The sequence below is a fragment of the Scleropages formosus genome, chromosome 23 (assembly GCF_900964775.1).
Source record: "Scleropages formosus chromosome 23, fSclFor1.1, whole genome shotgun sequence".
Classification (NCBI taxonomy): Eukaryota; Metazoa; Chordata; class Actinopteri; order Osteoglossiformes; family Osteoglossidae; genus Scleropages; species Scleropages formosus.
In genome coordinates this window covers 13,846,041-13,865,359 of record NC_041828.1, presented here as the reverse complement: position 1 = coordinate 13,865,359, position 19,319 = coordinate 13,846,041, and the positions used below count along the sequence as shown (strand labels likewise).

Sequence of the window (19,319 nt, the reverse complement as noted above, 5' to 3'; positions counted from 1 at the left end):
TGCGAAAGACAATTTTCTTACACTCTCTCCTGGTTGACTGACAATTCAGATAATTCAGATACCAGCTTATTTCCTTCTGAATAATTTATTTTTCTATACATTGAGGGAAATAAAGATTTTAATCTTAAATGCATTTTTTTCAGGGTATTGTCTTCCTCCTTGCAGCCTTCAAAGTTTAATACCTTTTTATTAAAAAAAAAAAAGGAAAAGGGAAGCATTGAGTTTGGCTCAGCAAATTTCGGTCAAAAAATGGACGTATGTTATTTTGCAATTGGATTGCTCTTAACTCTGGAGAAATACTTTAACCGGGTCACAGATGAGGCCGCAGATCTATTTGCCCTCGAGCAATTCTCCCAGCCAAAGCATCAGCACAGGGGTCTGGTCATTCTGCTGGTACTCTGGAGCCCAGACGGGTCATTCCACCCACATGCTGTGGGTCAGCACCTGGTTCATCCCCGATCCTCCCATCTTTTCCTGACCTTGACATTTGGATTGCCTGTCTAGTTAAGAGAACCACACTGAGTGACAGAAACACACACATACACGCTGTCTGAAACCACTTGTCCCAAGCGGGGTCGCGAGGAGCCGGAGTCTAACCCGGCAACACGGGGCGCAAGGCTGGAGCGGGAGGGGACACAGCCAGGACGGGACACCAGTCGCGTCATAGGGCACCCCAAGCAGGACTCAAACCCCAGACCCACTAGAGAGCAGGCACCGGCCAAACCCGCTGCACCGCTGCGCCCCCCATGACAGGAACATGTTTTTTATATTATTTTGTCTTGCTGCACTGTGTCAATTGACCAGTCCTACCCCGGTGCTACGTGGTCTCACACCAGGACATTTTAAAGAAAAATGGTAGTACGTTCCACTCTATGTTTGAGGAAGGGTATGAAAGGGTAATTTGGCACTTTCATTGTTATTATTATTTGCTCACTAGCCACTGATAAATTCAGACATTTTGTGAAATCAGTCGCTGATTATCCATGGGAGTGGGAGAGACAGAAGGGTATTTGGGGTGATATACCAAAGCCCATTCCAATGAGTGCAATTAATTGCTACTATAGCATCTGATTAACCTTTGCTGTACTCCCTTGTTCTCACATGACCGTGCATTTGCGATATGTGATGCATGTACTGATGGAAAATTCTAAGAGTTTCAGCGTATGAATAGTAAACAGTCATCTTAAATAAATCAAATGATTGCAGGTTTTGTGCAGGCTGATTTGCTTGAATTGCACAGCATGCCCTTATTATTTATTTTGCCGCTTGCTGAGGGAAATTGATAATGCTGGATAATAGAAACGTACCAACCTGGTTTATCTAAATGCCCCTGGATGTATAAATAAATGAATGTTATTACTATACTTGATTATTGTTGGGGACAACACAAGACCGACAAATGGAGCATATTGATAAACACGAAATAAAGTTTTTATTAATATGCCTGTAAAGCATTACACGACAAAAATCAGCTCTGCAACATACAAAACAAATTGCTGCGGATTCTGTGCATCTTGAATCTACAAATGAACAACGGTACGAGTAACACTGCGACAGAGCTTCATCGGGCAGTCATTTTCATTTATAAGATAAATAAAATCAGACGTAACAGCATTTTAAAATAAAGGAAGCTGCAAGAAAAAAGTTAGATTAATACTGTAGTTCAGCTGTGGGGCACTGATGCTACATATGTTCAGCATTTAGTTGCTTGTAATGTATTTAATGCTGTGGACACTGGTTAGATGGTCCTAACATAAGGAACGCATGCCTGAACGTGTGGCTTGTCAAGTCAGGGCACAAATGGTGGCATAAGGACTGAAATGTACTGACAGAGGCAGGAAAGAAACCATCCTCCTGAGATGTTCTTAGGTGTGCAGTGAGTTAAATGTTGACCTGCAAATCCGTTAGGACGTCGCCAGCTGCACAAGTCAGTGGAAAGCAGCATAATGACCACAAGTGACAGCTTATATACTGTGCCCACCTGACTGATTTTCCCATTGCAATTGCAGCCACCTTTAGGGGAGCACAGCTCGTGGTGTCACACTAACATACGCATCCAAGTAAAAGGTGATGGAGGGAAGGTGGGGAGGCAGGAGCTGTGATTGAAAACCCGACAATTCTGATTGCAGGAGAGGATCTTCTGCTGCACCCTTGAGATCGGCTCTTAATCGGAACTGCTCAAATAAAAGGAGAGCAGAGCTGTAAGCTGCATGTGCCGCTCCAAACGAAAGCATGCACAGCGTATGTGTACGACAGTAACTGAAGGCCACACTTTCGCATCATATCTGTAACCTGCATTCTGTATTTTTGATGGATGCAAAGTGCACAGGTAATGGTAATCAGTGGTTTTGCATACCCGTAAGGTGAGTTTTTGGGAAGTTCCAAAACTGTGTTAACGGTCTAGCTGTTCATGAATGAACCCATATAAAGTAAGTAGCAGTGCCATGATTGGATGACACGTAAATAATACTTAATTTTTTAAGCTGCCCACTGAAACTGAGTTTGGAACCTTCAGGTGATCTCGAATCCGGTGAGAAGCATCAGACACACAACACTCATGGCGTTTTCTATATACATCATGTCATTCCAGTTGACGCTGATGTTTACCTTTCGGCATCTTGGTGTGAAACAGATGGTATGAGTCCCCGAACACCGAGGGAGAGGGACTTGAGGGGTCGTGCTGGGCAGCAATGGCTACAATTGTCCTACGTGAGCTGTAAATTGCTTCAAATGACACCTTTCTTGTTCACCAATTTCAGAGGTCTATGTCCCAACAACGGAAGGCTTTTCCATGGGTGCCGCGAGGCTTGTTGAGGACGCAACGCTTGGCTGCTGCAATCTGTGTGTGCTTAACCTTGACGCGAAGCACAATTGCCCTTTGGAAAGCCATGAGCCGACTCTGAGAGCTAGCTGAGGGAGCAGCTCAGATGAAGGACTCTGATGGGTTTCCATTTCCAACCAAATCTGCATCTCCACATAACAGAAGCATCTAGCTTCCAAACGGTTAAAAGCAATTACCATCTCAATGGTTCTATTTGCACTTAAATTTTAGGTCAGCCCTGGCAAACCTGATTTTTGTAAAGTGATTCCTGCTAAATGATGCCATTTACTTTTAACTCCAAGATCAGCCTCACACAAGTAGGAGAGCTGGTATTCTGAAATGAAAACAACACTCAGTCCATTGGACCATTTAATATTCTGCATATATTTTTTGAAAACAACCAAAAGCAAATATGCATTTAGTAAATAGACACACTGGAGTAATTTTTTTCTCCGTTGAATTACATATCTCGGCTCTCTGTGTATGAACACATCTCTGCTCTCGAAGGTCTCAGTGTCAGGGAGATGACAAGCTCATCCTGCGCTGAAGTGCCCTAATATATCATCAATATGCAGTTTCACACCCACTACCTTGGTATAAGTGGGTTGATGAAATGAGAGTAGGGGGACGTTTGTAGCTACAGCATGCGCAGAAACCTTGATTCGAAGGCAAATAGTTAATCAGGTTGCGACTGAAAGGGAAGCTGGTCCCCCTCCTGCTGAGGTTTTAAGAAGAATTTTAACCAAAACTCCATCAAAAAGGAAACTGATAAGCAGTGATATGAGAAGGAAATCAGGTTCAGATCCCAGGAGGGTTTCCTGTAAAATTTGTTCCTTACCCATGAGGTGAGGGGAAGATTTTGTTAATCCCATGATTCACTTATTTATTATGTAAGAACCCATGCTGTGCATTTTATATTGTCAGCAGAATGAATTCAAGCGTTGCCCATTAACACAATTTCACATCGTTCTCTTACTGGACTGATTCCTTGTAACCTGAATGTTGCTGGTTCGAATCCCCCTCCTTTGATCAAGGTACCTGCCCTGAACTGACACAGGAAGTGTATGCTGAGTGTAAATGGCAAGTTCATTACCTCCGTGTAAGATGGTCAAAGCTGTGAGGTAAATGGAGGATAATAAGTTAGAGTCAAGCAGTGATTTACTCCATATCAAGGAGTGGAAGCCAGCAGCTCCAGTCGATAATTATTGCAGAGGCTTTGTGAACATGCTCTTCAATTTATGTTTAATATCCGACTTACCACATAATATCCTGTGTACAGGGCACTTTCACAAATTTTTGGGAAGTACTTTTCAGTTTCTTGGAAGTCTTTTTTCACGGACACGTTGTTAAAACAATGAATGACGACGCACGCGAATCGATACAATGTGTATGTGTTCTTTTCGCACGATTAGGTTCCATCTTGTTTAATGTAAAGTTTCCATAATAACAGCAGAATAATTGTATTCCTGTTATTCCGTATTCAGTGCTGTCATTACTATAAAGGCTCGCGCGCAGGAGAGGCGCGCGCTCTCCGCTGATCACGGTCACGTCTCACGGGCGTCAGGTGCGCTCTGCTCTCCGGCGCGGGGTGACGCCCGGCGCGCGCGGCGCGGTGTGTCTTTAAGAGTGGCAGCGCCGCGCGCTCCGCCACCAGTCGAGGAGGAGCCTCTCCGGGGTTCGACGGCGCGCGCTGCGCGCGAGGGCCGAACGCGCTCGGAATACCGCACCGGTGAGCTGCGCGGGCGCGCACTTCTTACGCGCCGACCCGCTGTGTAAAGATGAAGAGCCAGCTGTAAAAAAAAAATAAAAATAACTGTAAAGTACAGTGTCAGTTCAAAACTCTTTACCTGTCACACGCCATTCAGTTTGAGTTTATTTCACTTTCTCTCCTGAATGGATTTTCTTCTTGTGGGACTAAAACCACAAGGAGAGAGAAGAACATAGTAGGTGACAGAGAGAGAATCACGCCGCGGACTGCAGGCGATGGGATTGTATTTCACGAGGAACTCGCCGTGGGGTCTGCTGTAGCGGGGCTCGTCCGCAGAGAGAAGCTCGCGCTGGCTGGAGCGCGCGGGCACCGGAGCTGCTCACCTCGGCTGCACCGCGGTATGACACGGGCGAGTTGCGCTCCAACACTGCGCCCGCTTCCCTCCCTCCCCGGCACTTCCTCACCCCGCGGAACACGGCACTTGTTTGGGAACTTCATTAATTTACAGCTTCAGCTTGGTGCTGCGTATTATATTTTAATAATTACAAACCTTCATTTAGCCCGTCTAGGGGAAACTCAAAATCATGCTAGACAATCAACTTTACAGTTATTTACCCAATCAATCAATGTATGATTTATACATAGCACGGCATTCTTTCAGTGTTAATTCAGGGTTAGTACCTGTCAAGGGCGCCGGCTGTGCTGCAGCAGAGTGGGATTCAAACCAAGAACAGCCAGGACCTGGCTTCAGACTGGGAGGGAGCTCTACCGTCTGGCACATTCGTTCCCGTTTAGGTTGCAGGGTCCGGACGCACAGGTTCGTTTTGCTGAATGGATCATCGAACCATTAGTCGCGGTTTTACGAGAATTCGCACCTTCCCCCGGTTTACGTTCTTTTCGCATCTCCGCCGCTCCCGCCGGTCCGGTCGGCCCGTTATGTTTCCACAACCCGCTATATCCTGGAGCCAAGTGCGAGCTGCGTCGCGAGTAATCGCAATAATAAGATTTCTCATTTTCATTCCGGACTATAGTTAGACAAGTAGCGTCCGACCTTATCGAAAAAATGCATTCATGTGAAACTGGCATTGGCATAAGCGCTATTTTATTTTAACGCACGAGATTTAATTCCCTGATTGTACGTATTTTCTTAACAAAAAAATCGCACGGACCCTTAATTCGAATTGTCCTAATTAATAAGCCAAGCAACAGACGTAAAATAACCTGCATCTGTTATTTTTTCTAAATATATTTTCTTCGCGTATATAGTACAACATTGTAAATAGTGAAAATGCAGAACCTTTTTCCAGCGACGGTCGTCCGGCCGCTGAAGCGCAAAAATCTCCAGTCGGCACGTGCAGCACACACCGTTCTGTGTCTGTGTATTGTGCATATTTTAAAAAAATCATATAGTGAATAGAGACTCCTGTTCCAGTCCAGTGTGGACGTAACTTCGCTGGAAAGTTCACGTTCTGAGGTCCTGTAATGAATATTAAGTGAAGAGGTGAATGGAACTTGTTTAAAAAAATAGCAGAAGGAGCATCCGAGATGAAAGTTTGATTTGATCATTTACTTTTTTCGCAGTGACAGTGACAAACACTAAGACTAATTAACACTCAGTAGTGAGGACGCATCAGTGCTTTGCAGAGATGTTGTGTAACCAAATATACATACATATAGTCTACATACACATGTCCAAACTCCCAGCCCCAACACCTATCTCCTGTTAGTAAAAGCAGAAAAAAATGAAGTATGAAGAATGAATTTTCACATTAAAACAGCAATAGCAGGATTGCAGTATGATCCAGTTGTGCCTTACTAGATCATTATTTTGTGCTTCATTCATGCTTCATTCAAATTTAATTTATATTTTCCAGTTTTTTAAAAAAAGCCAGTAATATTTAAAAGAGTTTTAACTTCATTTTTGCGTTCCTTGCTTCACTTGAAATACCCTCATCATGTAGAACATGTTCACATGTATTACCCACTTTGTGCACAGCAAAGAAATGAAATAATGCATATCAGGCATGAAAATGGGTAGATTGTCAATAATTGTTTTGCAAGTGCAAAGTGTAATATTAAGAAGTACCAGGACCACAGTTTCTTGGCAGCTGTAGTATTCTGCTAAATATATCTGCTGCCCTTTTGTGTATGTGATAGGGAGCCATTCGTCAAGCCCTGCATGTCTGTGAGGAGCCTGCCACAAATATGCGAAACAGATGGGAGAGGTAGTCGCATAGGAAACAAAGAGCAAAACTCCGAAATGTTAAACCGCATACACACGGGCCTCCTGGTATCTGCTCAGGAACCAGATGCGGAAAAACAGACAAGAGAAACTGCATCTCTGAAAAAATTGTTTAGTGCAGATTGACGTCAGTGGTGTAGCCTCATTTATTAAAGCCTTAATTAAAATAATGGCCAATCCATTATTCATGATTATAGAGGTACGCTTTCTGGATGAGGTTGTGTCGTGGTGACCCTGACATGTGTTCTGGTGAAGGCCGTGCTCTTCGGTAGCAGTCTTTTCTGCTTTAATTGCCATTAATGGGATTAAGAAAATAAGCAATTTTTTTTGTGGTTGTTATGGCTCAAAAGCATAGAAAGAAAAACATTAACTCACTGTCTTTTCAATGCTTGTACAGTTTGAATTTGTCTTAATTATTGGCTAATAATAAAGTAATTATTAGTTTTAAAGTACAATATAAACATGCACTTTTCAGGTCAGAGGTGTTTTACTGTGCCCTTTAGTTTATATTATATTACAGGTGTGCACATTTAGTACAGTGTTATGCAGAATGGCATGACAGTGACATTCTTTCATGTATATTTCAGTTTGTGCACGATATAAATATACTAGCATTGAAATATTGTTTTTATTTCATCGCTGTTGGAGTAACAGCAATACTACAATATTCAATAGATTATGTGCTACAAACTTTTTGCGGGGGGATTTATTCTGGGACTTGCAAATGACAGGTAAAATATGTCTCACCAAACCGCGGCTGCACTGTAGAGACACAACTGGGAGAGCAGGAAATGTGTTGTTTACATCAAATATCCATCATCAGTAGGTGGAGGTGTCATTGTGTAAACAATATAGCTAGCCAAATTGTGTTTTATCACAATACACAATTTAATGAAGGAACGTTTCACATTTAGGGGAATAATTTGATTTTAATCACAATTTATAGCCTCTGACTTTAATAACGTAACAATTTTAATAACATGATCAGAGTAATGTATTTGTGCCCTGATGAAAGCTAATATAACTTTGGAATTATTTTCTTGATAAAAATCAATACTGCTTTCACACTTGGGCATTTTTTTATATTTGCCACGGTGTTTTTTTTTTTTCTTTCTGCCATGATGTTTTCTTTCAGTCGAGCAGAAATCATACTATCATAATTGTAGTAACAATGTTATGTATCCCACTGAGTGTTATAAATTTAATTTTGGAAATTGTGGCTGTGGATGACGAAACAACTTCAGATCATTCTGTTTGCGTTAATTAATTGTAGCAGCTCATTAAGCAATCACTGTTAGGGCAGTTTTCTCCCATCATCTGCAAAGCACTTGCATAAATAACACTCATAATGTAAGCGGCATGCTGCAGATTTTCTGGGAAAGAAGGACAGTTTTCCAAGGAACACCATCATTTGTGACATTCCTAATTGAGAAACGCATTTATTTGAGTTTAGCGCAATTATTTTGGGCCTGCAGGGAATGCATGTGGGCCAAAGAGTTGACTTCTACTTGACTCAGACACTGTCCCCTATTGAGCTGGAGTTCTTTTTCATCCCTGGAGCTCTCAGCTCACTCATTTATGAGCCCTGTTGTTATATCAGTGTTATGATTCTCTCTTTATTTTCAGTCTGCTCATATGAAGGCAGAAAGAATATGATGAACCACTGCATTGAAATGACCTTGTTGTTGGCGGTGGTGGTATATATAGCTGTTGTAAATATGTTGTACTCTCTACCAATTCTACATGCACCTCCACATGTGACGTTTGCTGGTTTAAACAGTGACATCAGACAAACTGATTGTACGTTCAAGATTCGTGCGTCTGCATCTGTGTTTCTCCAGCTGTTGGTGAAGTGAACTTTTGAGTTGTAAACTGCTTTGGAGGATGGTGTCTGCTAAATGAGTAAATGTAAATGTACGGTCTGAATAACTGCCACAAAGCTCCCACAATCTGCGGTGGACATCGTCCAAGAGCTACTGACATTGACTTGTAATATGTGCGACCTGACGGTTCCTACGTTGACAATGAAATTGTAGACACCCGCCGGTTTGCATGAACTGATAGCTTAACATTATCAGTGCCTTTCACATTGCTCTACCGATTCCCTCCATGTCCATCACATTGTTTTCATTCATATTGATCTCCGGAGGAATTAATGTCTCCATGTGGATGGGTCAGCATGCCCACATTTTCTAATCAGAGAGCACTTCATTTTTGCAACCCTGGCATGCACTACAGTAATGAATTGTGCAGGGACAATTGATTTGTGTCCCATGTAGGATAGCCACTTAGATGACTAACCACAGGAAGGTTCTACTCCTTTACATATTTGAGAAAATCTTTAGCTTTTTTGCAGGGTCTCTATAATTGTGAAAACATAGTTTTTTTTCCATCGGAAGCCTTATTTAGGTTGCCAATCAAATTACAAATTCAAAATGATGTACAATTCTGCTGGAATATAAAATTAAAGTTTAGTTTGCAGTATTTTCACAGAAATACTGAATTTTTTGCAGTTTTTTTTGTCTTTTTTTTTTTTCATCTTTGCTGGAAATACTGTTAAACATGTAGTATGTGTTACTATGTAATATAAAATGTAATATAATAAAATGTGGATGAATGTTTTATAAAACATTTTATAAAACTTCAGGTTTTTATCCTAAGCTCATGTGTGCCATACCACTTTTCTTCTATTTCAACAATTTGGATCTTATCACCCAAGCTTCTCATTTAATGTAGATATCAAGTTGAGCTGCATACCATATGCTGCATATACTGTATAATAAATACTGAAGGGAGGTTACATGTTTTATCCCAAGTATTCAGTTTTATATTTTTTTTGAATGAATGTGCAACCACGTGAAATATATAAAATGTACAAATTGTGGCTCCAGAAAGCACAGTTCAGCTGAAAAAGAGTAAATTCATGAATAAATAGCAGAGCGATGAGTTTGTAACCGCTTTACAAAGCAGACAAATGTGCAAAAGAACCACCCAAATTATTTGTGTGTTCCAGCTCTGTATTTGTTTGCACAATGACGGAAAGTGGGCTCCATCTGACGGGCTTGAAACCAAAGTTTCCTTCAATACAGAGCTGCTGTTTCAGTGGAACAGACCTGAATCTGCATTCACATGGGCACCACGTGCTCCATAAAGAGTCCCGCGTTTGCTTGTCCACGTCCAATGTTCTGTTTTATTGGGTTTTTGAGGTCCATCAAACATAGTCGTTATCTTAAATCGGCCTTAGAGGAAGCACTTTCCTCTCTGGCAACGGCAGGCTCACATCGCTGTATTTAAAAAGTCACAAAGTCCCAAAATCCTAGCACAATGCTTTAAGACTCAGCAGGGTGCTGTAAAGCACTCTTCTAAAAGGTTTGTAATACTACTGGCAGATATCAATCTATCTGTTCTTATAATTGCTGTCCCATTACTGCTCACAGCGTGCTTGTTTATTCACTGATGAAGGATGAAAAAGCACAGAGAATGCCAAAGGAATATTTTTGCCCAATTGATTTTATGCGTAATTGTAGGCCACTTTGTGACACTTATGATTTTTCACTGAACGGCGTTTTCCTTTTTTACAGTCATTCCCCGTTTACTTTACTGTATCGCACACCAGTTTGCCTGATCATTCCTTCTAATAGCATCATTCTTCAGGCAAGATTTTTTCTGGTGCGAGAGGTTTGGAAAGGAAATTGTGTTTTGAATACCTAAATTATTACCCAACTTATTTTATGAGTTGCACAGTATTGTGTTTAAAGTGTTGAGTCCTTGAAAGCTTCGTACTGTGGTTCTGAGACCAGGCACAGAGAGAAAAAAAGTAATTTGTTTAAATGGAGTTAAAGTAAGGCTGGAAATGTCTTTGTGGATAGATAATACTGTTGGCGCTTTGGTCTTTGCCATGAGATTTACAGAAACTATGATATATGAGAAAAGTCTGAAAGTGCATCTTTCTGCTAGGAGGAGGACCACTTGGTAGATTTGTTCTCCTCCTCTGTGGTAATCGAAAGCACACATGAAAAGAATGTAAATGTGCTTCTGAACAATGAGCAGGGCAGTGGTTGTCCAAAGAAATGATGATTTATGGTTGTGTTAACATTTTGTGTGGAAGTGCGTTCTGTATACTGACTGCGCCAAATAAATTTTAAAAGTGATGAAGGCTTTTTTTTTGTGTTTGTTGTCCTACATTCATAAGGAGCAGTGCACGTTAAGGATTCAATGAGATTTTAGAAAGTACGTATTTCTCTTGTTTTTGTACCGTTCTCCGTTTTTGAGATTTTTTTAAGGTATTCATGTTATCCATGTTTTTGTCACTGTCATGCTACGAGTTATTTTTAGAGATTTTACAGCAAAATCATAAATTGCAAATAAATGTGACATCCTTATTACCTAATTTTTTGCCAGAGAAACTTCAATAAACTCTGACATTGTCCACTGAGCAGCACGATCCCATAAGAAGAACTTTTGACTGGTAAGTTTGTTGTGATACGGGTTTGATTTTATAGTGTGGGCAACAGAACTTATTATTAATATAATCATTTCTTTTTTTAAAGTTGAAACATGAATGCATCTCAAAAGTTGGCAGTAAATATAATGTACACTGTCTACTTTTCAATCATTTTTGTTTCATATTGTTTTTGCATAAAACATTGAGATGATCCACCCACCCACCCACCATTAGTCAACTGTTGACTAATGAACTCGAGTGTAACAGAGATTTTGGCTTGGAATTTTGAGCTCAAGTCCTTGCTAAATGTTGCATGCAAATGCGAGACGACCAATCATTCCTCATTTTTCCAACATGCAAGGAAGTTGTCCAACAATGGACATCAGAGTAAACAGCCAGCATGTACATCAACGCTAAAATAAAGACTGAAAACAAATATAACCAGTTCACGCTGAATGAAAGAATGAAACTCAAACCTTAGTTGAAGTGTGAAGGTTCTTGCAAAAGTGTATGTCAGTCCAGGCGACTGAGAAAGCCGTCTATAGAGCAGAAGTACTAGAATCATGCAACATATTCTGCTGCTGCAGAACCAGTGTTGGCTGTTATTCCCATCACTGCATATAACCTGGACTAATCATACATGTGGTCACCAGAGTAAATTTGTGTCCTTCACATGAGATCAGAATGCACACATGTAGGGACACCATGCATCCTGTATAACCTGGAAAAAAAAAAAAAAAAAAAAAAAATTTTTCTCCTCTGAAAGGACCTAGAATCAGAGACATTATATTTCATTAAAACAGGTTAGTGGGATAACGTTAGATGAAACCATTAGTACATGTTCCTCGGCGCATTCGTTAATGGCTGGCCAATTTGAACCCGGCAGAGTCGCTTCCTAAAAGGTTGCTATGGGGGCTTGTTTTGGTAACCACGCTTCCATAGCTCTTCCCCAAACATGAGCAGAAGGTATTTCTGACCAGTGTGTTTTTAACTGCCTGGCAGCAGCTGAAATTCACCCAATCCATCAACCATTAGTGGAGATGAACTGTCCAGAAAGGTAGAAGAAACGGGGGTTTCCTTCCCAGAGAATTCATAGTCCGCCGGCTTTTTTGCTGCTTTGACAACTTGAGAAAGCAGGAAAAGACAAATGACTGAAAGAAACAGACAAAAAGAAAACAACGTAAATCACAGTTGTGCTTCATATGTTATTTAATATTTATACTTTCATTTTTATTAAAAATGCATCATTTGTTTATATTTCTGCTTTCACCCCTGTTTAATCTGCTTCAAATGTGTACCGGAAAAATCAGCATTGTGAACTAATTCACAAATTGTGAAGTTTACACTTTTTACAGTTTATGCATCATGAATTCTGCCTTCCGAAACAATTTTTCACGAAGCAAACTGGTCAGAATATATCATTATCACCGCTGACACTACATCTAGTTTTCCATTAAATTACATGAATCAAAAGCCAATAAGCAAAGTTGTTGTCAAAGTGAAATTTTCCAAAATGTTCAGGGTCGGCATGACTTCAGTGTAAAATGAAAAACACAAAGGGACTGTTCCCCAATTCATGATTAACTTTGTACTTATTTTATTTTCTACCTTTGTATGATTTGTGTTATTCAAGAGTGTTGCTTGTAATCTTTGAATTCTTGATTATTTTTATTTTTTATTTGGCTGATACCTTTGACCTAGTCCTGGTATAATTGGTCGCATACATTCTACATACATTATTTATAGTTGACATGTTAAAATAAATCATGAATACAAATTATAATAATAAATATAAATAAAATTAATACATTATAAAAAAAACCATTTTGATTCCCCTTTCCAGAAAATATCCTGTTTTTAGCAGACAAATAAAGTGGGGCTCATCTGTAAAGTCAGTGATTTCTGCTAGTCTCTATAATTTTTACCATTCGCGACATAACAAAAAAACATACTGCATGGTGATTTAGGCAGTTTGCCTTTTTGATACTGATATGAACATATGTGAAGTTCAGGGCATACTCTGAAAACCTAATGTATGGCGAAAATCTCACAATGGCCTTTAGTGAATTAAAGCAGAAAGTGCAATATGAGGGATGTCAAGACCTTGAGTGGGATTACCCTGTTTCTCACAGTGAACCAGTCTATTTTACCGGTGTACGTCTATTCCTATGTCATCTGGAGTATTGCCAGCATCATGTAAGCTTGATTCCCGTTGTAAAATGTCACTTTGGTGAAAAGCATCTCCTAAATGAATAAATATAAATGTAAATATGTAACCATTTCCAGTTTTGATAAACACATTCTGTAATGAATCAACTTTGATAAAGATAAACATTGAAAACACTAATGGAGCTAACGGTTCCAAGGACGTGATGAATCTCAGTGCAGACTGTTGCTATTAATGATGTGTAAAAAGAAATAAATCACAGCAAAAGCTAAATATTTCCCTGTATTGGTCTAATTAATGATGGGGATTAGCTGACTCTCCTTGCATGGCTTCCTTGATTCTCTGAGAATACCATGACACACATTCTGTAGAGCCAAAGCATTTGAATCCGGACTTTGAATACATGACTGACCTTTCAGCATATCTATCTATCTATCTATCTATACGTATACAGTAAACGTGCATTTATTTATACAAAATGAATTGTGTATGTGGGCAGAAATGTGAATAAAATGCTGAAGCTCTCACTGACAACTTTAAACAAAAAAGTATGCGTCTGTTTTGATATATAAAATAATTAGTTTAAAAATATTCCTCGGTTTGCTCTTTCCCTTTGACTTTTTGACAAGGGAGGCTTTAATCTGCAGTAAACAAGGCAAAAAGTGTCAGCATGATGGATTTGGAATGTGCCAAAGACCGTTGTTCTGGAGACATATTCCAGGTTCTAATTTTAGAACATCCAGATGCTGACTTCTGTGTGCCTGTAGTGTTCGCCTCCTGAAATTTTAGCTGCTGTGCACTTTTGAGACTCAGTTTTTTTACAAAAACCCTGGGCTGCTGCTTAGTATGTGGGGAGAACATGTTGCAGAACACAATTTCCCAATATAAACTGTTATTGGCTACAGTTGGATGCAAAATCTCCTATTTTGTGTTTGGTGAGAAGCCCCTGTTCAACGCGGCCCAGTCGCATCCATCCAAGTCCCTGGCAGAACGGATTTGCAGCCGTCGTGACGGTGGACTAATTGACGTCGAGAAGCCAGCAGAACAGAAAAATGATAACATTCATTCCGCTGGACCTCTGCCAACCACTGCTTCTATGCTTTCCATCTTGAGTTTGTTATTCTCGTAATGTATTCATACATGTCATGCTGCCATACTATCAGGACAATTTTAAATATCATGTTTGACAGGTTGATGTTTACTACTCATCTGCATGCGGAACAATATAACAGGTATTTGCAATATCACTGATGCCATTTTAAAATGTATAAAGCGGTGAAATTACGGAGACACCTCTCTTGTCTCATAATTCTTTTTTATATTATGCTAATATAAGTCAGGTGAAATGATCCATGATTTGGTCTCATCTGCGAGAAAACACTCCTTTGTATGCGTCACCGCAATATGCCTTCGTGCTGTAAGATTCACTGCGAATGGAATAGGCATTTTAGGAATACATTTAAATTTAGCCACTTAGTTTGTATTGCGTACGTCTTCTGCCAGAAGATAACTGCGCAAGACTCATATCTGTGCAGATCGCCCATAAACTTTGACTGCGTGGTTGTTTTCAGGTTTTTTTATCATCTCCTTCAGGTCTTCCTCTTCTGGTGTCCATATCAATTCTGTTTTACATCATTTCCATTTGCATTCGAGATTGCATGCTACACCCTAGTAAGATGTGTCGGGTCAGGATGGCCGTGTTTTAATACCATAGTTAAAGATAAAGATGAACACATTAAGACTGCTGTGACAATTTGTCGTTCCATTTTCCGTTACCTTATTCCCCTCAAGCTCCACCTTGGCTCAAATGGAATCTGTATGGTACGGTGTCTCATTGGCGCTCTAAGCGTTTTGTTGCTACATCAGATGCGGGAGTAATATGTATTTTAAAAACCCACTCTTAAGTTCATTGTTTTACCAGACCTCATAGGATTTGATTTGTTCATTATCTGTTTTCTTGAAGATCACTTCAAATTTGATAGAGTAGTCCAGGGCACGATGAAGCCCTCTGAAGCATGTGTGATCTTGGGCAGCAGGAAGCCGAAAGCTTCAGAAATTAGGCTGGAGGGGAAGAATATCAGCTGTGGGCCGCAAGCTGCACAAATGGAAAGAAGCAACTGGACAACGGCAAAAATGTGAAATGACGAAAACGACTACGAATTTCATAAAGTTGAAAATGTCGGTCATATTTGTCAAGATTATTCAATTTTGTAAATCCCGAGTCCAGAAACAAAATTCTCTGCTTCTCCAGTTGCACTGCTGTGTTTTAGACATCAGGTTCTTTCCCCATGATTTATACTGATGCATCGCATAGCGAGGTGGACACCAGTCCCGCTCTGCCCCAAGGTTCATGATATACGTTCCCTTCTGACTACTGAATAGAGAGCGATGGAAACGGTAATTCAATATCCCAGTCTGAATCTGGCTGCTGTTTTCTGTTTTTGGAAGAAGAAAAAAAGCTGATATGTCATTTCTTGACAGTCGAGACGTATCCTCCTCAACAGTCTAGGGTTTCTAAGAAGTAAAACAGCAGTTTTCCAGAGCCAAAGAACAGCCTGGGGCAAAATCAAATATTTGCAAACATGAAAATCAATAGAGAGTGGAGTAGTTGTTAAAGCAATATTTGAGAACTGTATCAAATACAGTTTAAGGAGTTCTTGTATTTACAAATTTACGACTTATTTAACTTGCAATCAGGTCAATGGGATCAAATGCGATATACAAAACAGTTCCTTTATCTCAAAAGTCACTTACAGGTTAGGGTACCTGTTACCTGTTAGGGTGAGTACCTTACTCAAGGGAACTAGAACCGGAAGGTGGATTTGAACCTGCGACCAGCAAGTAGAGAGGCATCAGTAGCCCTTTAGCCACTGTACCACACGCTGCCCTACAGGAGGCACCCAAAAGGATGGAGTCCTTAGTTTTCTTTACTCTAAGGTTACTGGACATGGGGGGTTTACTGGAAAATATGTTGTTCAGGATGACATTAATAAGATTATTGAAACGTTTTCAAGACAGAAAAACATGCTTTAAATTAAAATTACTGTGACTAACATGACTGCATTTAAAAAATCAGTATGGCTGGGTGATTGCTGCAGTGTGTCTATGTGTCCCGTGTACGTATTCACAGTGTGAATGGACCGCCAGAATCACTGAAATATGTGTCGTAACAGAGAGGAAAGGGATTTTCTAACTGTCTAATCTAATTAGTCTGCTTAATAGCGTGTTGCAGTTCTACTTTCACCAGATCTATAATAATAAACGGCACACGACCGAGCTTGAGAGGTAAGGCAAGAAATCCAGGTTTTATTTTTCGTTTCAGCCCATTTTCTCTCCGTTCCTTGAAGAACACCCACGCCAGCTCGGGAGCAGTTAACACACACCTCCTCAGAAGTGCAATGTGAGAGCCGCCCGCTTCTTCTCCTTCGGTGGGCTGTGGCTCTCATCACGGGACTCGACACGCTTGACGGAGAGCGCCATTCGCACCGTTCTGCTCGCAGCCCCGTAGGTGCCCAGCCGTCCGTGTGTGTTGCTGAAGGCGGTGATGGGGAAAGGACACCAGCCAATTTGTGCTCCCTGCTCCTCCTCGCCTCCATTGTGGCAGGGCTGGTGTGGCATAGCAGGAAGCACAAGCCAGGGACCTGCTGCAGGGCACACGACAATGTACCCATGAGCTACTGGGAGGATTTGTTTCCATTTTTTGAAATTAACTGGACATAGACTTAATCATCAAACAACAGACTGCTGGTGCAGAGAAGATTACATCTCCTTCATTGTAAGAACACTTAAGATGTGCTATGTGCACTACTGTGGTTATGTAACAATTTGATGGCAGAAGAACATATTTATTGCCTTTATTTCGGTTACAATTTGATGAGTGGGTCACGTTTTTAATGGACTGTTAAAATTACACAATAAACATGAACCCTAAGCAGGTCCATCCGTATTCCCACTGGCAGGAACTGAGATTGGACGCATTCTTTCTTGTTGTTTATTGGCGGGAAAAAGCAGCTCCCATACAATACCTTACCTTTTGTTTTTATCTTTCCTCTTTTCACTTTAAGTTTTATAGCAACAATAAAAATAATAAAGGGTCAACATGGTGGGGCTGCTGGCTCACAGCATCTGGGCGCTGGTTCAAAAAGTCTGCGTGGAGTGAGCAGGTTCTCCCGTGTTCACGTGGGATTCCTCCTGGTGCTCTGGTTTCCTCCCTCAGTAGAAAGATGTGTGTTTTGGGTTAACTGGTGACTGTACATTTCCAGTAGCGTGTGATGAATCCGTTCCTTCGTGTGGTACTCTTCTGATGGACCGGCACCCACTCCATGGTGTTCTGCTCCTAACCTATTGTTCGGTGATTACGGGATAGGCTCCCGACCACTGCGATCCTGACAAGGACGAGCGCTTAACCAAAGCGAGCGAGTGTTTAGTAAAGGGTGTCACTATGGCACCTGGGTAGGTTCGATCTCTGCTCCGTCTGCATGGAGTTTGCTCTGGTTTCCTCCCACAGTCCAAAAACATGAATTGGTGACTTTTAATCGCCTATGTTTGTTATATTGCTCTGCTGAATAAATGGGTGAATGACGGTACAAAGTTTAGTGCAGCGTATCTAACGCTCTAAGTCCCCTTGGAGAACAATGTCGGCTAAACACTACTTAATGACAGCTGTATGTCACTTCTGGGTAAAGCATCTGCTAAATGAAAGTAAATACATACCTGTGAGAAGAGAAAGAATTTGAGAGAGGAATACCGCTGTCATTTAGTTGTGGGTACATTAACTGCTCAAGCTTCAACATCCTCTGGAAAATGTTTTCACACAAGTCAGTGAATAGAGCAGATCCTATACGGTCTGGGAAGGGATGTAAAAGAGCGGCAGCAGGTGAGAACAGCTCCACGCTGCTCCTTTTATTGAGCAGAAAGTGTTGCCTGCTGGCTTTACGGCACGCATACACCGCGGTAACTGCACCGAACGCACTCGGCTGCTCTCCGATCGATTTCTCGGACCGAAACCACGGGGCGAGCGCGGGTAACGCAGGCATCGAGTGCCTGCTAAGTTCCGACTCAAGAGGCTCAATACGGCAGCAGAGACATGCGCTGTCATATTTTAAGGCCATTTAGCATGAAGGGGCGTTTTGTGGTGAAGAGTCTCCGGCGTCGGGTTAGACTTTCATTGCTCTGCAAGGACACCGTGTCAACACACAGCATGTACTCCACAGCACTGCAGCGCCGGGGCCTTCGAGACCCCTTGTTCCCGAATGCCTCGGTATGAAGCCGTACCGTATGCCGTGTCAGCTTTTATATACCGCAGTGCTGGAGAGAGCGCGTGCCTCGTGCTGGCTGCTGTCTGGGGCTGATCCCAGTGCCACCGTCTGCCATGCGGAGCGGTTCAGTCGTCATGAACTCCAGTGACGAAATACTGCGGATGGTCGCTTGCAGCATGTTCGCTCCTTCTGATCTCCTTCTGACGGCCTGCTCGCTGTGCGCATTGAAATAGCTTTTCTTTCAATGTCCTTCTTCGCAGTGGTTACTCTTAACCCTGTGTTTTATCACACTGGGGATTTCTTTTGACATCATGAGAACTGTAATACTTCCAGACGTGGATTGTCAGTGCTCCACGCATGAGTCACCCAGATGTCAGGGCTCCTCATGATTACATCTTACTGACCTGAAAACTGAACAGATTAGCTTATTAGCACGTTGTGGTTATTATTTTAGTTTTTTTATAAAAATTTTTTAAAATAAACTATTTCAAAGCAGCATTGGGTACAGACGGTAACAGGAAGATGACAGACAAAATTTTTTTTTTTAATCCTCAAATTGGCAGTTAGACCTTCGCTAAGTAGAAAATACCAATGGGGAAATTCGTGTTTTAAGTGATGGGAAAACAAACTGCATTTTATCACTTTTTAAAATGAAACAGATTTTTCCATGTCGCATATG

The 19,319-nt window shown here is 41.2% G+C and overlaps 1 protein-coding gene across 2 annotated transcripts in view; it reads left to right on the top strand.

Annotated features, from left to right (window-relative positions):
* The first annotated feature begins 4,454 nt into the window (after positions 1-4,454).
* Positions 4,455-19,319, top strand: part of calcr (calcitonin receptor) — a 40,361-nt gene continuing 25,496 nt past the window's right edge. Inside the window, exons 1-2 of one of the 2 annotated variants that reach the window (XM_029248341.1) lie at positions 4,455-4,550; positions 4,749-4,927. The gene's annotated coding sequence lies outside the window, so the exon portion shown is untranslated. Of the gene's footprint in view, positions 4,551-4,748; positions 4,928-18,246; positions 18,259-19,319 lie in introns of those variants that run through there. The other variant, XM_018731840.2, reaches the window with a different exon arrangement.